This window comes from Schistocerca nitens, chromosome 7 (genome assembly GCF_023898315.1).
Source record: "Schistocerca nitens isolate TAMUIC-IGC-003100 chromosome 7, iqSchNite1.1, whole genome shotgun sequence".
Taxonomy (NCBI): Eukaryota; Metazoa; Arthropoda; class Insecta; order Orthoptera; family Acrididae; genus Schistocerca; species Schistocerca nitens.
The window spans coordinates 403004965-403022484 of NC_064620.1; the positions used below are offsets into that span (position 1 = coordinate 403004965).

Below are 17520 nucleotides of genomic sequence, written 5' to 3' on the forward strand. Positions count from 1 at the left end.
TGACGAAACGCGCCGCTCTTCTTTGGATCCTCTCTATATTCTCCGTCAACCCGATCTGGTACGGTTCCCACACTGATGAGCAATACTCAAGTATAGATATCCATACAGCTACTTCTGCTCTCCAAACCTCTAAGAGGCATCTATCTATCCCCTAGTAACACATCTTTAACAGCTTTGCACTTAGCCTCTAACAGTTCCCGACAGAAATTTTGCACTTTCTGTCAGTCACACTTTTTACGCGTTTATGTTTCTTCTCCCCTGCTTTATTTCCGGCATTTTTATATTTTTTTCTTCCATCGAATTCAATACCTCCTGTATTATCCAAGGATTTCCTGTGGGTTTTATATTTTTGCCTGTTTTATCAACACCTACTTAACCCTTCAAAGTTGCTGTTGTTAGAGGACCCATGGATTGTCACCAATAGAGAATGAAATGAGACATCACGATGACAGTTGATTTGTTTAATTAACTTTCTCATTCCTGCTCCCCCCCCCCTTCCCCTCCCCTGAACCATAAACCTTGCCGTTGGTGGGGAGGCTTGCTTCTCTCAGCGATACAGATAGCCGTACTGTAAGTGCACCCACATCGGAGGAGTACCTTTTGAGAGCCCAGACAAAGGTGTGGTTTCCGAAAAGGGGCAGCAGCCTTTTCAGTAGTTGCAGGGGCAACAATCTGGAATATTGACTGATCTGGTCTTGTAACATTAACCAAAACGGACTTGCTGTGCTGGTACTGCGAACGGCTGAAAGCAAGGGGAAAATCAGCTGTAATTTTTCGCGATGGCATGCAGCTTTATTGTGTGGTTAAATGATGATGGCGCCCTCTTGGGTAAAATATTCCGGAGGTAAAACAATCCCCCAATTGGATCTCCGGGGAGGAAGGGGTGACACTACTCAGGAGGACGTCGTTATCAGGAGAAAGAGAACTGGCGTTCTACGGATCGGAGGGTGAATGTCAGCTCCGTTACTCCGTCAGGTAAGTTACGAAATTTAAAAAGGTAAATGGAGAGGTTAAAGTTATAAATAGTGGGAATTAGTGAAGTTCAGTGACAGGAGGAACAGGACTTCTGGTCAGGTGAATAGAGGCTTATAAATACAAAAATTTCAAATTGGGATAATGCAGGAGTAGGTTTAATAGGAGCGCGGATAAGCTACTACGAACAACATAGTGAACGCATTATTGTAGCCAAGACAGACACGAAACCCACGCCTACCACAGTAGCACAGTTTTATATGTCTACGAGCTCTGCAGATGCTGAAGAAATTGAAGATATGTATGATGCGATAAAAGAAATTATTCAGCTAGGTAAGGGGGTCGGAAATTTAATCGTCATGGGGGGGGGGGGGAGACACGAATTCGATAGTAGGGCAAGGAGGAGCAGGAAAACTAGTAGGTGAATATGAATGAAAGAGTGAAAGAGGAAGGCGCCTCGTTGAATTTTGCGCACAGCATAACTTAATAATATCTTACACTCGGTTACGGAATCATGAAAGAAGGTTTTATACGTGCAAGAGAGCTGGAGACACTGCAAGGTTTCACATAGATCATATAATAATAAGACAGAGATTCAGGAGCCAGATTTTAAATTGTAAGACATTTCCAGGGGCAGATATGGCCTCTGACCACAATCTATTAGTTGTGAAATGTAGATTAAAACTGAAGAACCAGCAAAAAGGTGGGAATATAAGGAGATGGGACCTAGATAAACTGAAAGAACCAAAGTTTGTAGAGAGTTTCAGAGAGAGCATTAGAGAACGATTCACAGGAACAGGGGAAAGAAGTACAGTAGAAGAAGAATGGGTAGCTTTGAGAGATGAAATAGCGAAGGCAGCAGACGATCAAGTAGGTAAAAAGACGAGGGATGGTAGAAATCCTTGGGTAACAGAAGAGATACGGAATTTAATTGATGAAAGTAGAAAGCATAAATATGCAGTAAATGAATCAGGCAAAAAGGAATACAAACGTCTTAGACATGAGATAGGGAGTGCAAAATGGCTAAGCAGGGATGGTTAGAGGATAAATTTAAGGATATAGCATATATCACTATGGGTAAGACAGATACTGCCTACAGGAAAACTAAATAGACCTTTGGAGAAAAGAGAACCACTTGTATTAATATAAAGAGTTCAGTTGGAAAACCAGTTCTAAGCAAAGAGAGCAGAAAGATGGAAGGAGTATATAGAGGTTCTATACAAGGGCGATGTACTTGAGGACAATATTATGGAAATGGAAGAGGACGTAAGTGAAGATGAAATAGGAGATATGATACTGCGTGAAGATTTCGACAGAGCAATGAAAGACCAAAGTCGAAACAAGGCGCCGGGAGTAGACAACATTGCATTAGAACTACTGATAGCCTTGGGAGGGCCAGCCCTGGTGAGCAAGTTGTATGAGACAGGAAAAATACCGTGACTTCAAGAAGAATATAATAATTCAAATCCTAAAGAAAGCAGGTGTTGACAGGTCTTAAAATTACCGAACTATCAGCTTAATAAGTCACGTCTGCAAAATAGCGACACGAATTCTTTACAAACGGACGGAAATACTCGTAGAAGCCGTCCTCGGGGATCATCAGTTTGAATTCAGGAGAAATTTTGGGACTCGCGAGGCAATACTAACCTTATGACTTATCTTAGAAGAAAGATTAAGAAAAGGCAAACCTACGTTTCTAGCATTTGTAGACTTAGAGAAAGCTTTTGACACTGTTAACTGGAATACTCTCTTTCAAATTCTGAAGGTGGCAGGGGTAAAATACAGGGAGCGAAAGGCTATTTACAATTTGTACAGAAACCAGATGGCAGTTATAAGAGTCGAGGGGCATGAAAGGGAAGCAGTGGTTGGGAAAGGAGTGAGACAGGGTTGTAGCCTCTCCCCGATGTTATTCAATCTGTATAATGAGCAAGCAGTAAAGGAAACAAAAGAAAAATTCGGAGTAGGTATTAAAATTTATGGAGAAGAAGTAAAAACTTTGAGGTTCGCCGATGACATTGTAATTCTATCAGAGACAGCAAAGGAATTGGAAGAGCAGGTGAACGGAAAAGACAGTATCTTGAAATGAGGATATAAGATGAACATAAACAAAAGCAAAACGAGTATAATGGGATGCAGTCGAATTAAATCAGATGATGCTGGGGGAATTACATTAGGGAATGAGACACTTAAAGTAGCAGATGTGTTTTGCTATTTTGGGAGCAAAACATCTGATGATGCTCGAAGTATTGAGGATATAAAATGTAGGCTGGCTATGGCAAAGAGAGCGTTTCTGAAGAAGAGAAATATGTCGTGTACAGGTTAAGTGACAAGAAGTTCTTTCTGAAAGTATTTATACGGAGTATAGCCATCTACGAAAGTGAAACATGAACGATAAATAGTTTAGACAAGAAGAGTTGGTTGGTTGGTTTGGGGAAGGAGACCAGACAGCGTGGTCATCGGTCTCATCGGATTAGGAAAGGATGGGGAAGGAAGTCGGCCGTGCCCTTTCAGAGGAACCATCCCGGCATTTGCCTGGAGTGATTTAGGGAAATCACGGAAAACCTAAATCAGGATGGCCGGACGCGGGATTGAACCGTCGTCCTCCCGAATAGACAAGAAGAGAATAGAAGCTTTTGGTGCTATAGAAGAATTCTGAAGATTAGATGGGTAGATCACGTAACTATTGAGAAGGTACTGAATAGCATTTGGAAGAAAAGTAATTTGTGGCAAAACCTGACTAAACGAAGGGGTCGATTGATAGGACACGTTTTTAGACTCCAAGGGATCACCAATTTAGCATTGGAGGGAAGCGTGGAGAGTAAAAGTCGTTGAGGGAGATCAATAGATGAATACAGTAAGCAGATTCGGAAGGATGATGATTGCAGTAGTTATTTCGAAATGAAGAAGCTTAAACAGGATAGAGTAGCATGGAGGGCTGCATCAAACCAGTCACTGGACTGAAGATCACAACAACAACAACAACAACAATATTCCTGCTTTCGGCAATAGTACATTGACAACAGCTTGGTGAAGGCGTCCAGTTGCACCTCATGCGAAACAAGAGAACTCTCTATTTGCTAAACTAAAAAAAAAAAACTCCTCCCGAGCAGGCCATGAAGGCCCAACGGTACCGACCGGCCGCCGTGTCATCCTCAGCCTACAGGCGTCACTGGATGCGGATATGGAGGGGCATGTGGTCAGCACACCGCTCTCCCGGCCGTATGTCAGTTTCCGAGACCGGAGCCGCTATTTCTTAATCAAGTAACTCCTCAGTTTGCCTCACAGGGGCTGAATGCACCCAGTTTGCCAACAGCGCTCGGCAGACCGGACGGTCACCCATCCAAGTGCTAGTCCAGCCCGACAGCGCTTAACTTCGGTGATCTGACGGGAACCGGTGTTACCGCTGTGGCAAGGCCGTTGGCACTCTCTATTTGCTGACGAAGCAAATAGTGGGGCCTAGCGTGTTCGTCACTCGAATGCCACTGTCAGCGACATCTCTGATGACAGCACTGGTGACAGTACCGCGAAGGCGGCTGTGACCTCCGTCTAGCCAGTGGGCTCCTCTGTGCTCCGGCGGTGGCTGCTTTTGTGACTCAGAGCACGCTACCCTCTTCCATGGTTGAACAGAGGACCCAGTACTGCATTCCAGGAGGCCATTCCTGGTGTCACAAGCTGGTGGTGTAGGCTGTGATACTGAGATGAGAATATTTTAGTACACGAATGGCTGAGTACTTAGACTCTCAAGACTATGCTCATTTAAGGCTTAAGGTGTGTACTCCTGTAGTGCCAAGGGAGGAAAGCCTTCTGTCCTTCCACTAGCGTACTGCAGTATCAGCTGTTGCTATAACGCACCCAGCGGGCTCTGCTTCACAATGTCTGTCGGCTGTGTTTTGCTTCGCGACACTTGACACTCTTGCCTGCCTGAGGCTGGCTCTGTTGCAACCCATTTCCACTTCGGCGTACTTATTGACCAAATACATTTCCCTCCTTTTTGTCGATACCTGACCTCTCGGATCATCCAAACTAGATTATACTTTACACTAGAGTTCCTGGTGACCAGCCCTTCTGACCCACTTTCGCCTCTTAAGAAATATTTCGACAGTCGGTTTTCTTAACCCTATAACTTAATCTTATACATTTCTATAGGGCGCCTTGCCCTGCTCCATAACTCAAACACCACGGAACTTATTTCATTCCTAGTATTCTGGCAAAATAACTTCTAACTCTCTATTGTAATCTTACAAGTTAAATGAATCGATTATCCCTAATACTACCCTTTGTGAGTACATCATCTTCTTTCTGCTGCTTTTGTGTTTGGGGTATCCAATCCGCTCAGCACAACAAGGGCTCCTGCGGTGGTTGGTATGACAGTAGTCAGTGTTGTCTCTTCCAGGTATATATTTTCATAATATAAGTTGACTTGTTGCAATAAAATTTTCAGGGGGACTCGCCCCTCCTTCTGGTTCAGAAATGAGCTTACAGACTGCATTCAATCAGGCCCTATAACTTAATTTAAGCTGGGAAGGTTTTCGGCAGATACAACTTCCTCCGGCCAATATAAACGGAGCTGCTAAATGATCAGGTGAGCTATCCCTGAAATCGCGGCGGGTGGATCGAATGTAGGCCCATTATTTCACACACTGTTCCACTTAATAACAATCCACTCCTGTTTAATTCTAACCTCTTTGCAGATGTAAGCTTCCTCTACTACCTATTGTGAAAGGTAAAACACAACCAATGCACCTCGACCTCCTGAAAGTACAGTTCCGGCTTGATCACTTCTTTATTGCATTCTCTTTCCTCATTTTGTCACTTTAACAATTTCACGGTGCAGGAATCCTGCCCCTCACTTATTACCATACTCGGAGAGACTGTGACTCACCGTCAAAAGAATTTTTGTAACTCGCGACTATTCCTGCTTCCCATGCACTATTACTTTCTTCAGTTGTTCCATCTTTCAGCTGTTGATCGATAAATTCCTCCAAAATCAGCTCCAAGCACCTAGGTGGTTTCCAGTAGACTGGTGATTCATTTCCAATTGGTATGTTGGTCTGTGTAATACACGTAGCTGGTAATTGGACTTTCTGGAAGAAATAAATGCTTAAATTCCAAAAGTAATTTTTCCATTTGTTCCCTATTGCTTCCCTCTACATGCTTCACTTTTCCTCGTAACGCATTTTCAGTGACGTCTGGAGACTGTCCACCGCTGACACCCCTCATGTCCCATTCTTCTCCCTCCAGGATATCCATATTAGCGATTGACAACCCCTTTGTTCATCCTATGTCCTCAGCGCTAAAATTAGCTATAGAAACAGGTACCTCCTTTTCTTGTACGTGCCCAATACTTCTATTAACCAAGCAACCTGCCTGATCTACTTCATTCTCTTCCGACGATTGCGCCACACACAAAATTCCTATTGGCAAGTTAGACTCAACACTGACCCAGAGTGATTTCCCAGTACCCTCAGGCACAAAAAGTGTGAATCAAGTCTTAGTGTGATCGTTCACTGTTCAATCGGTTCATCTTTTGCGACAGAGTCCGTTCACGACCTCAGTACGCTGGCAATGGCTTCGCTTAAGTGAAACATTTCTTCATAACATTCCATCCCGTGTAGTCGAAGATCGATTATGGCACAATGCTGATATAAGAAATCTAATCCCCAGAATATTGTCACAGCCCTTACTCACGTGTGACACAATCTCTACACATTGTTCAAACCGAACTTTACCGATTCTAATGGTGTTACATTTTTATCCCCCGCTCCACGCAATCTGTACCCATTGCTTACGTTTCACCAGATCACTACTAGTGACAGACACATTCGCCCAACTCTTTTTTCCTACTACTCCTCTTATCGCACAATCCATCTCTGCATACGATTTCGTAGCATCCAGTGTTATTGGAATGGCTAAGTGGACCTGAGGTTCGTGTTGGCGATTAACAGAATTTTCTTCCCCGGTCCTCTACTTCTAAAACTATTACTTCCTCTTACTTCGTTCACATTACCCTAAGGCTAGCTGGACTCGCATTCGGGAGGACGACGGTTCAATCCCGTCTCCGGCCATCCTGATTTAGGTTTTCCGTGATTTCCCTAAATCCTTTCAGGCAAATGCCGGGATGGTTCCTTTGAAAGGGCACGGCCGATTTCCTTCCCAATCCTTCCCTAACCCGAGCTTGCGCTCCGTCTCTAATGACCTCGTTGTCGACGGGACGTTAAACACTAACCACCACCACCACCACCTAAGGCTGGCCTGCGTACATTCGCCGTTCGTCCACAACTGAAACGTTTTACACTAGATGCAAACACTGCCCGTTAACCTTCTATTGCACTCGACAAATCCTCGCGCTCTACAGTTCATCTCATTGCTGCATGCAAATCCATCAGACCCCTCTCCATACACGTGTTGCCATACCCGTATGCAACCCCCTTAAAAAGCATTGAGGTGCTCCGAGCTCAGCTTCTTGCAAAATAATTTCTTTGACCTGCATCCAGTTCTAATTCACAGCTCGAAGCTTCGTTGTCCTTGACAATACTCATATTGAGAACTAACACTTAGAAGACAAGAAACAAAATACATTAATTTAATTCTTCTGACTAATCATGAGCCATCTTGACTCCCAGCGTTCAATCTATATTCGATGTTGACAAATTTCTCTTCTTCAGAAAAGATATTCTTGACATTGTCAGTCTACATTTTATATTCTTCCAGCTTCGACCATCATCAGCTATTTTCCTTCCCAAATAGCAAAGCTCATCTACTACTTTGTCACATTGCCTAACCTAAGTCCCTCAGCATCACCTGATTTAATTCGACTACATCCCATTATCCTCGTTTTACTACTGTTGATGCTCATATTATATCATCCTTTCAATACACCATACATTCCGTTCCACTGCCCTTCCAAGTCCTTTACTGTCTCCGACAGAATTACAATGTCATCGGCAACCCTCAAGGTTTTTATTTTTTGTCCATGTTCAAATGTTCAAATGTGTGTGAAACCTTATGGGACTTAACTGCTAACGTCATTAGTCCCTAAGCTTACACACTACTTAATCTAAATTATCCTAAGGACAAACACACACACCCATGCCCGAGGGAGGACTCGAACCTCCGCCGGGAACAGCCGCACAATCCAGGACTGCAGCGCCCCTGACCGCTCGGCTAATCCCGCGCGGCTTTTGTCCATGAATTTCCTACTCTAAATTTTTCTTTTGTTTCCTTTACTTCTTGCTCAATATAAAGATTAAATAACATTGGGAATTGTCTTCAACCATGTCTAACTCCCTTCTCAATCACTGCTTCCCTTTCGTGCCCCTCGACTCTTATAACTGCCATCTGGGTTCTGTACAATTTGTAAACAGTCTTTCGCTCCCAGTCTTTTACATCTGCCATGTACAGAATTTTAAAGAGAGAATCCTGCCAACATTATCAAAAGCTTTCAAATGCTATAAACGTAGGTTTGCCTTTCCTTAAGGTGTATTCTAAGAAATGAGCGTTTGGAGTCCTTGGCCGGGAGGCCCTTTGCGGGGCAGGTCCGGCCGCCTTGGTGCAGGTCTTATTACATTCGACGCCACATTGGGCGACCTGCGCGCCGGATGGGGGGGGGGGGGGGTGTAATGATGATGAAGACAGCACAACACCCTGTCCCTGATCGGAGAAAATCCCCGACCCAGCCAGGAATCGAACCCGGGCCCGTCTGACGGCAATCCGTCACGCTGACCACTCATCTATCAGGGCGGACTGTCTTCTGAGATAAGTCGTAGGATCAGTATTGCCTGGCGTGTTCGTACATTTCTCCTGAATCCAAACTTATCTTCCCCATGGTCAGCTTCTAACAGTTTTCCATTCTTCTGTGAAGGTATTGTATTAGTATATTGCAACTGTGACTTATTAAACTGATTGCTCGGTAATTTCCACATCATCAGCGCCTGCTTTCTTTGGAACTGGAATTATTATTCTTCTTGAAATATGAGGGTATTTCGCCTGTCTCACACATCTTGTTCACCAGAATTAAAAGTTTTGTGACTGCTGGTTCTCCAAGGCTATCAACAGCTCTGACGGTATGTTTTCTGTTGCCAGGACCTTGTTTCTACTTTCAGTGCTCTGTCAAATTATTCGCGTAGCCTCATATCTCCCTTCTCATCTTCATCTACGTCCTCTTCCATTTCCATAATCTCCCTTATATAGACCCGCTATGTACTCCTTCCAGCTTTCTGCTTTCACTACTTTGCTTAGGACTGATTTTCCATCAGAGCTCTTGATATTCATGCAGGTGGTTATCTTTTGCTCAAAGATCTCTTTAATTTTCCTGTGGGCAGCATCTATCTTATCCCTAGTGATGTATGCTTCTACATCCTCACATTTCTCCTCTACCCATTCCTACTTAGCCATTTTGCACTTCCTGTCGATATCATTTTTTAGACTTTTGTATTCCCTTTTACCTGCTTCATTAATTGCGTTTTTGTATTTTCTCCTTTCATCGATTAAATTCAATATTTCTTGTCTTACCCAAGGATTTCTACCAGCCGTCTGTTTTTACCTACTTCATCCTCTGCTGCCTCTCAAACCTAGCAATTCTTGTTCTACTGTATTCCTTTCACCTTTTCTTGTCAATCGTTCCCTAATGCTCTCTCTAAAATTCTCTGTGGTCTCTCGTTTTTTCAGTTTATCCAGGTCCCATCTCCTTAAAATTCTGCCTTTTTGCAGTTTCTCCGGTTTTCATCTGCAGTTCGTAACCAATAAATTGTCGTCAGAGTGCACATCTACCCCTGGGAATGTCTTACAATTTAGAACTTGGTTCCGAAAGTTCTCTCTGAAAGGTGTCTGTTGGATTCCTTTCATGTTAATTTCTTAAATCTGTTGTCATTTACGGCATACATTCCACTTCTAAATTTACTGTGGTATTTCTGACTATCTGGGAGCGGACTGAGCTGTGAAGTATGTTACTTTTACACATAAACAAGAACGATCTGTCACACTACTACACTTTAAAACACAGTTTATATGTAATTCATGTCACACAGTCTCATACGGAACCTACATCCGCTTTCTTTTATATACTGTATATGATAAGATACTGTAATCCCCCTTCCCTTCTGTGTGAGAGGATGAATGAGCAAATGTATTTCTAGTTGCATGCTTGATGGTAGCAGACAAGCCTGTCTGCTAGAGAACAGTAGGACCAACGTCGGAACAGGTAGCTACGCTTTCTAAAAGCAGAGAGGTTTCTATTCTTAGTATGGTCCTGTCCGTCCCTTGTCATGTTGGTATAGGAAGCTACCTCTCTGGTCACTACGTTTGTATCTGTTAAGCACGCTCGGTAGGAGCCCAGGTCAGTCTGTCCGCGGCGAGCGTCTGAAGTGCTAAGATCTCCTGCTAAGCGCATCTCTGCTAAGTCCGTAGGACAATGGATTTCTCAAGTTCAGCCTAACTGAAAATTTAATCACCTTTATTTCAGGTTTGGATCTAAAATATCTAATGTTATCTTAAATTGCAACGCAGTGTATTTCGAGTGTGAAGTTCAGAATATCTTCCAGTAGTTGCTTTGTCACTACTTTGTGAGTAAAGTGGAACCACGTGTTGATCAGTAACTCTAACTAAGATCATCAATCTTAAATGCGAATGTGCATGAGATTATAATGTCTCGTCTTCAAAATATTTTTCAATATAGCAACTTTTCTTTATATTCAACCCACGTGGGGTGTACTTTGTGAGACCAGTACCACGTGCTTATACGATTGTTTGACCCATCAGGTTAATAGTAAGACGATAGTAACCAGTTCGAGGTTTTTCTTTTGTAAATTGCTTTTCGATCTAATTTATTTTAAATATCAAAATTATTGTGGAGTTACACTCTTTGTGTAAACCAAGTTGACCACGTGAAGCATGTGGTGTAATCATCAAAGTAGCCCTCAGCTACTCTTTTCGGGAAGATTTCACAGAGAGTTAGTATGAATTTAGTATATCAGTGTGTGGTAATTTCATGACGGACAGGATTGGGCTACGAACGTAACTTCTTTGGGTGAACATTGAATCGGTTGGTTGTGGTTAATTTCCTCTTGCATATGTTTCAAAGTTCTTCGTGTGTTATTTTATGAATGCAGTGTTGTATGTAGTCTCCAAAGCTTGGCTCCCTATTTGATGTGTTCCGTAAGATTACAAACTCACATTTACACAATCCTAAATAAGGCACCAGTTTAGTTATGAATCAAGTTTGATATGCTGAAATTTTAACGGAACAATGATAAATGTTAAAATAAATGTCCAAATATAAATTTATTTATTTATTTTTATTTAAATTGTCTTTTTATATATATATCACCGGTTATCGTAAGATGATCACTAAAAGATTATAATTAATGTTAGTCTGGTTGGGAATTTGGTAAGCTAGACTGGATACCTGGTGAAACAGTTACGCAGCAATGCAAGGTTAACTTCCTCAGATAGCTCACAGCTTTTAACAAACTTTTATGGTCTTGAATATCAGCACCGCTTTGAGAACAAATTAAAGCAACAACATTACATCTCTTACCATTGTACAGTCTAAAATCTTTCGGTGTTTCCAGGTGTCTTCCACGTGTACAGCCTGCTTTAACGATTCTTAAACCAAGTGTTAGCTATGATTAAACTATGCGCTGTGCAAAATTCTACCAGGCGACTTCCTCTTTTATTCCTTTCCCCCAATCCGTATTCACCTTTTACTATTCTTTCTCTTCTTTTCCTACTATCGAATTCCAGTCCCCCATCACAATTAAATTTTCGTGTCCCTTAACTATCTTAATAATTTCTTTTATCTCATCATACATTTCCTCAATCGCGTCCTCATTTGTGGAGCTTGTTGGCATATAAACTTGTACTACTGTGGTGGGAGTGGGCTTCGTGTCTATTTTGGGTACAATAATGCTTTCACTATGCTGTTCATAATAGCTTATGCGCGATCCTACCTTTTTATTAATTATTGAACCTACTCTTGCATTACCCCAATTTGATTTTGTATTTATAAGACTGAATCAACCTGACCAGAAGTCCTGTTCCTCCTGACACAGAACTCCACTAATTCCCACTATTTCTAACTTTAATCTGTCCATTTCCCTTTTTTAAATTTTTTGACTTACCTGACGGAGTAACGGATACGACATTCCACGCTCCGATCCGTAGAACGCCAGTTTTCTTCTCCTGATAACGACGTCCTCCTGAGTAGTCCGCGACCAGGGATCCGAATGAGGTACTATTTTACCTCTGGAATATTTTATTGAAAAGGATACCATCATTATTTAACTATACAGTAGAGAAATTACGGCTGTTGTTTCCCCTTGCTTTCGGCCGTTTGCAGTACCAGCACAGCAAGTCCGTTTTGGTTAACGTTACAAGGCCAGATCAGTCAATCGTCCAGACTGTTGACCCTGCAACTACTGAAAAGGCTGCTGCCCGTCTTCATGAATCACATGTTTGTCTGGCCTCTCAACAGGTACCCCTCCGTTGTGCTTGCACCTAAGGTACAGGTATCTGTATCACTGAGGCTCGTAAGCCTCCCCACCGACGGCCAAGTCCCTGGTTCATGCGGAGGGGGACGGGAGGGTTATGTTGCATGAAAACAGCACAGAGAAGCAAAGCTCACTATGACAAGTCTGTCACGTTAGAGTCCGCAGTTGACAGTGGCAATCAGGACGTGAAGGGACAGAGATGCATGCCAACGTGCAACACAACAGAAGCCGCAACCAAGATCGCTCTTTGGATAGTTGTTGCTGTGGTAGCTCTGCTGTAACCAGTAGACTGTCTACAACGTTGTTATTCTGACTCGGTAACAGCTAAAACAACGTCTTAATTCTTACGCGTTCCATGGAACAGGAGTACGACTTTTGTTTTGGCTGGTAGTGGCTGTTTGTGAGGACATGCTGGGAACACGGACGTGGGTAAAGGAGAAGGGATAAGGGCCGAGCAGACTAGCTGCCACAAAATGAGCTTAAGGGCCGGGCCGGGCGCGCTCTCAAAGGGCCGGGTGGCCGTGCCCTGGGCTGCTTACTGCGCCCGACAACTTCTCCCTCTGCTCGAGACGCCAAAGCGAGCCACAGTCCTCCCCAAACACCACGGCTGAATGGCCTTCAGTAGCTACACCTGGCATTCTTCATCCCCCAGCACAGAGTCCGGCGTATTTTGTGTGTTGTCCGTCTAAAAGTAGCTCGCGATATATTTGGCGATTATTATTTCTGCTGATGTAGCAAATGGACAGGAGTCGGTATATAAGATAGAATGCTCCTATTTTTGGGTACATTGATGAAAATTTGAACTGGAAGAGGCGCTTTACTGAGCTCCTCAAACAGTTAGGCTTTCCTCTTTGTATAATTGCTAGTCTTGGGAACAAACGAATCAAACTCCCGAAAGTAGTGATTGCATGAAAGCAAGAAGTAAGAATAATATTGGTGTTTCGCCACGGTCGTCATACAGATATCTCTTCAAGGAGTTAACTGCATTAACTAAACCGTCACAATCAACATATTCTCTGATGTAATTCCTCATAAATAATCTTTCACACCAGAGCGATGAAGTCAACACTAGACAGAAAGTGACGTGTATCAGTAATCAATATTCAACGAGAAAAGCTTTTAACCTTGTTCCCAATAACACAAACGCCTGACAGGTAGGAAAGAAAGTTTCAATTCCAAACTAAGATCATTTCTCCCGAATAACTCTTTTTATTCAATGGTCGAATTTCTATTTGAAAACTGGTAGCCGTTTAGATAAAAAAAAGTGCTACTTTTTAAGAGTAGCTGCATTAGGAGGACTAAAAATTGCGTTCGTTAACGTTCATTTTGTTTCCATCAACCGGCCGTGGTGGTCGAGCGGTTCCAGACGCTACAGTATGGAGCCGCGCGACCGCTACGGTCGCAGGTTCGAATCCTGCCTCGGGCATGGATGTGTGTGATGTCCTTAGGTTGGTTAGGTTTAAGTAGTTCTACGTTCTAGGGGAGTGATGACCTCAGATGTTAAGTCCCATAGTGCTCAGAGCCATTTGAACCATTTTTTTGTTTCCATCACTGCTTCTTCGATGTACAGATTTTTAATTTGAGCACTTCGTTCTTGGTCGTCCACGCTTATTAATCTCTCTTGGCTCTTGTATTTATTGTGTATCACCCCTCTCTCCCTATGACTTACCCACATTTTCCTCAGAATTTCGAACATCTTGCGGTATGTTACACTGTGGAACGACAAATACTATGAAAGTGTCTTGATTTCTCTTTAGTCTTGCTTTCATTATCAACCGCGACGTCCCTTACTGGTGCCTTTAGCTTTCCCTAAGGGCAAACTGATCGTCATCTAACACGTCCTCAGTTTTCTTTTCCATTCTTCTGTATATTATTTTTGTCAACAACTTAGCTGCATGAACTGTTAACCAGACAGTACAATTAGTTCTCTCACTTAAAACTTAAATCTGGATATGCAGGAATAATAAGAACCCAACTGGATTGCAAGTGATTGTTTTGTTCCTGTCCCTCCCTAATTAATCTACGGTCGCGGTGCACAAACGGTTCCTTATTGAATCAAAGAAAGTGCACGAAGTGAGACAGTGGCTTCGCTGTTAAATCAGAAATTATTTTCATGAGACAACGAGTTCAACTCTTGCAACTTCAGCAGTTCTTATTAAAGCCAGAATAAAGACGGTGACTGTTAATCGGTATTTTTTTGTTTGTTTGTTGCAACTCTCCCTGCATGTCTATCTTGCGCAGGCCTATTCATCTCTGCATAACTACCGCAGTCTATATCCACTTGAACCTGCTTACGGTATTCAAGTTGCGGTCTCCCTCTGCAATTTTTATTCCCCAAACTCCCTTCTAGTAACAAACTGACAATTCTTTCGTGCCTCTAAATGTACCCTAAAACCGAACTCTTCCTTCAGTCAAGTTGTGACAAAAACCTTTTTTTCTCCAGTTATATTCTTCATTTGTTATTAGATCTACCCACCCAATCTCCAGCAGCACCAAATTTCAAAACCTATTCTCTCTTCTGGTCTGAACTCCTTGCTGTCCACCCAATTTACATACACTGCTACACTGCAGACAAATACCTGCAGAAAACACTTCCTAATACTTAATTTCTATTGAATGTTAACAAATTCCTCTTTTTCAGATTCATTTTCTTTCTATTGTCAGTCTGCATTTTGTATGCTCTCTGCTTCGGCCTTCGGCAGTCATTTTGCTGAGCACGCAGCAAAACCCATAGCCTACTTTTAACGTCTCATTTCCTAATCAGCTTCTCTCAGCATCTGGTGATTTAATTCACCTATACTACGAGGGGCGTTCAGAAAGTAAGCTCCGATCGGTCGCGAAATGGAAACGACTATGAAAATCCGATAAAGCTTTGCACAGATGTGTTGGGTAGTGTCTCTAGTATAAACCCAGTTAGCATCACGTCGCTCTTCTCATTTCTGAGCTCGCAGTGAATGCGTAAAGATGTCTAGAAAATAGTGTCTGCCGCCAAGTACGAGGGCCTGGTGAGAAATTTCGCCTGAAGCTATGCAGCTAACATTACATGACTGTCGTGCTGTTTCTTCTTCAAGACAATTCTCAGTCGCATTCTGCAGGGGCAATGAAGATGCTCCTGCATCGTTTTCAAATGGAAATGTGAGATTACCCACAATACAGTCCGCAATTGTCTCCCCCTGAGTTTCATCTCTGGTCACATGAACCGCTGTCTTTGAAGACAACATTTTGACACAGACAACGAGGTGTAGGCCAGCGTGGAGAATTGGCGGAAAGCACTGGCGGCTGCCTTCTATGATGAGGCTATTGAAAAGTTGGTACAACGCTATGACAAAAGTCTAAGTCAGAACGGCAACTACGTAGAGAAGTAGCTGAAAGGTGTAGCTACTTGTTACAAGTAAAACATTTCTGATGTTCACTGTGGTTTCAAGTTGGCAATCAATCGGAGCTTACTTTCTGAACAGGCCTCGTACATTACCCTTGTTTTACCATTGCGGATGTCCATCTTATAATCTCTTTTCAATATAATATCCATTCCGTTCAATTTCTCTTCCAAGTCATTTACCTTCTCTTGGAGAACTGCAGTGTCTTCGATAAAACCTTCGAGTCTTCAGGTAATTTCCAACGTTGTGTTGGTGTCAGGATCAGTAACTCAACATGTTTGTGATTTACTAATTAAAGTTTCTGTCACAGTTGCATATAATACTTTTGAATGTATGAAGACAATTCTAATACAGTCAAATAATATTCTTTGTACTGACCGAATGTATAAACAAATGTATTGTATATGCCGAAACATTGCAAATGCAGAGATGTCGTTAAAATTTTATTGTACTTCTGTAACCTGGATATACAAAATGTTCGAAAATTTTATGTTGCTGGTACATTGTATAAAATTTTCGAACATTTTGTGTATACAGGTTACAGCAGTAGTACACTGTTAGTAACATTGTCCTCCCCGTGAACCATGGACCTTACCGTTGGTGGGGAGGCTTGCGTGCCTCAGCGATACAGATAGCCGTACCGTAGGTGCAACCACAACGGAGTGGTATCTGTTGAGAGGCCAGACAAACGTGTGGTACCTGAAGAGGGCAGCAGCGTTTCAGTAGTTGCAGGGGCAACAGTCTGGATGATTGACTGATCTGGCCTTGTAACATTAACCAAAACGGCCTTGCTGTGCTGGTACTGCGAACGGCTGAAAGCAAGGGGAAACTACAGCCGTAATTTTTCCAGAGGGCATGCAGCTTTACTGTATGATTAAATGATGATGGCGTCCTCTTGGGTAAAATATTCCGGAGGTAAAATAGTCCCCCATTCGGATCTCCGGGCGGGGACTGCTCAAGAGGACGTCGTTATCAGGGGAAAGAAAACTGGCGTTCTACGGATCGGAGCGTGGAATGTCAGATCCCTTAATGGGGCAGGTAGGTTAGAAAATTTAAAACGGGAAATCGATAGGTTAAAATTAGATAGAGTGGGAATTAGTGAAGTTCGGTGGCAGGAGGAACAAGACTTTTGGTCAGGTGAATACAGGGTAATAAATACAAAATCAAATAGGGGTAAAGCAGGTGTAGGTTTAATAATGAATAAAAAATAGGAGTACGATTAAGCTACTACAAACAGCACAGTGAACGCATTATTGTGGCCAAGATAGACACGAAGCCCACGCCTACTACAGTAGTACAAGTTTATATGCCAACTAGCTCTGCAGATGACCAAGAAATTGATGAAATGTATGATGAGATAAAAGAAATTATTCGGATAGTGAAGGGAGACGAAAATTTAATACTCATGGGTGACTGGAATTCATCAGTAGGAAAAGGGAGAGAACGAAACATAGTAGGTGAATATGGATTGGGGGACAGAAATGAGAGAGGAAGCCGCCTGGTAGAATTTTGCGCAGAGCATAACTTAATCATAGCCAACACTTGGTCCAAGAATCATGAAAGAAGGTTGTACACATGGAAGAATCCTGGAGATACTAAAAGGTATGAGATAGATTATATAATGGTAAGACAGATTTAGGAACCAGGTTTTAAATTGTAAGACATATCCAGGGGCAGATGTGGAC

General features: G+C 42.6%; 1 pseudogene; it reads right to left on the minus strand.

Moving 5' to 3' along the window:
- Positions 1-4276: 4276 nt before the first annotated feature.
- On the minus strand, positions 4277-4394 carry LOC126196057 (5S ribosomal RNA; annotated as a pseudogene).
- Positions 4395-17520: the final 13126 nt, after the last annotated feature.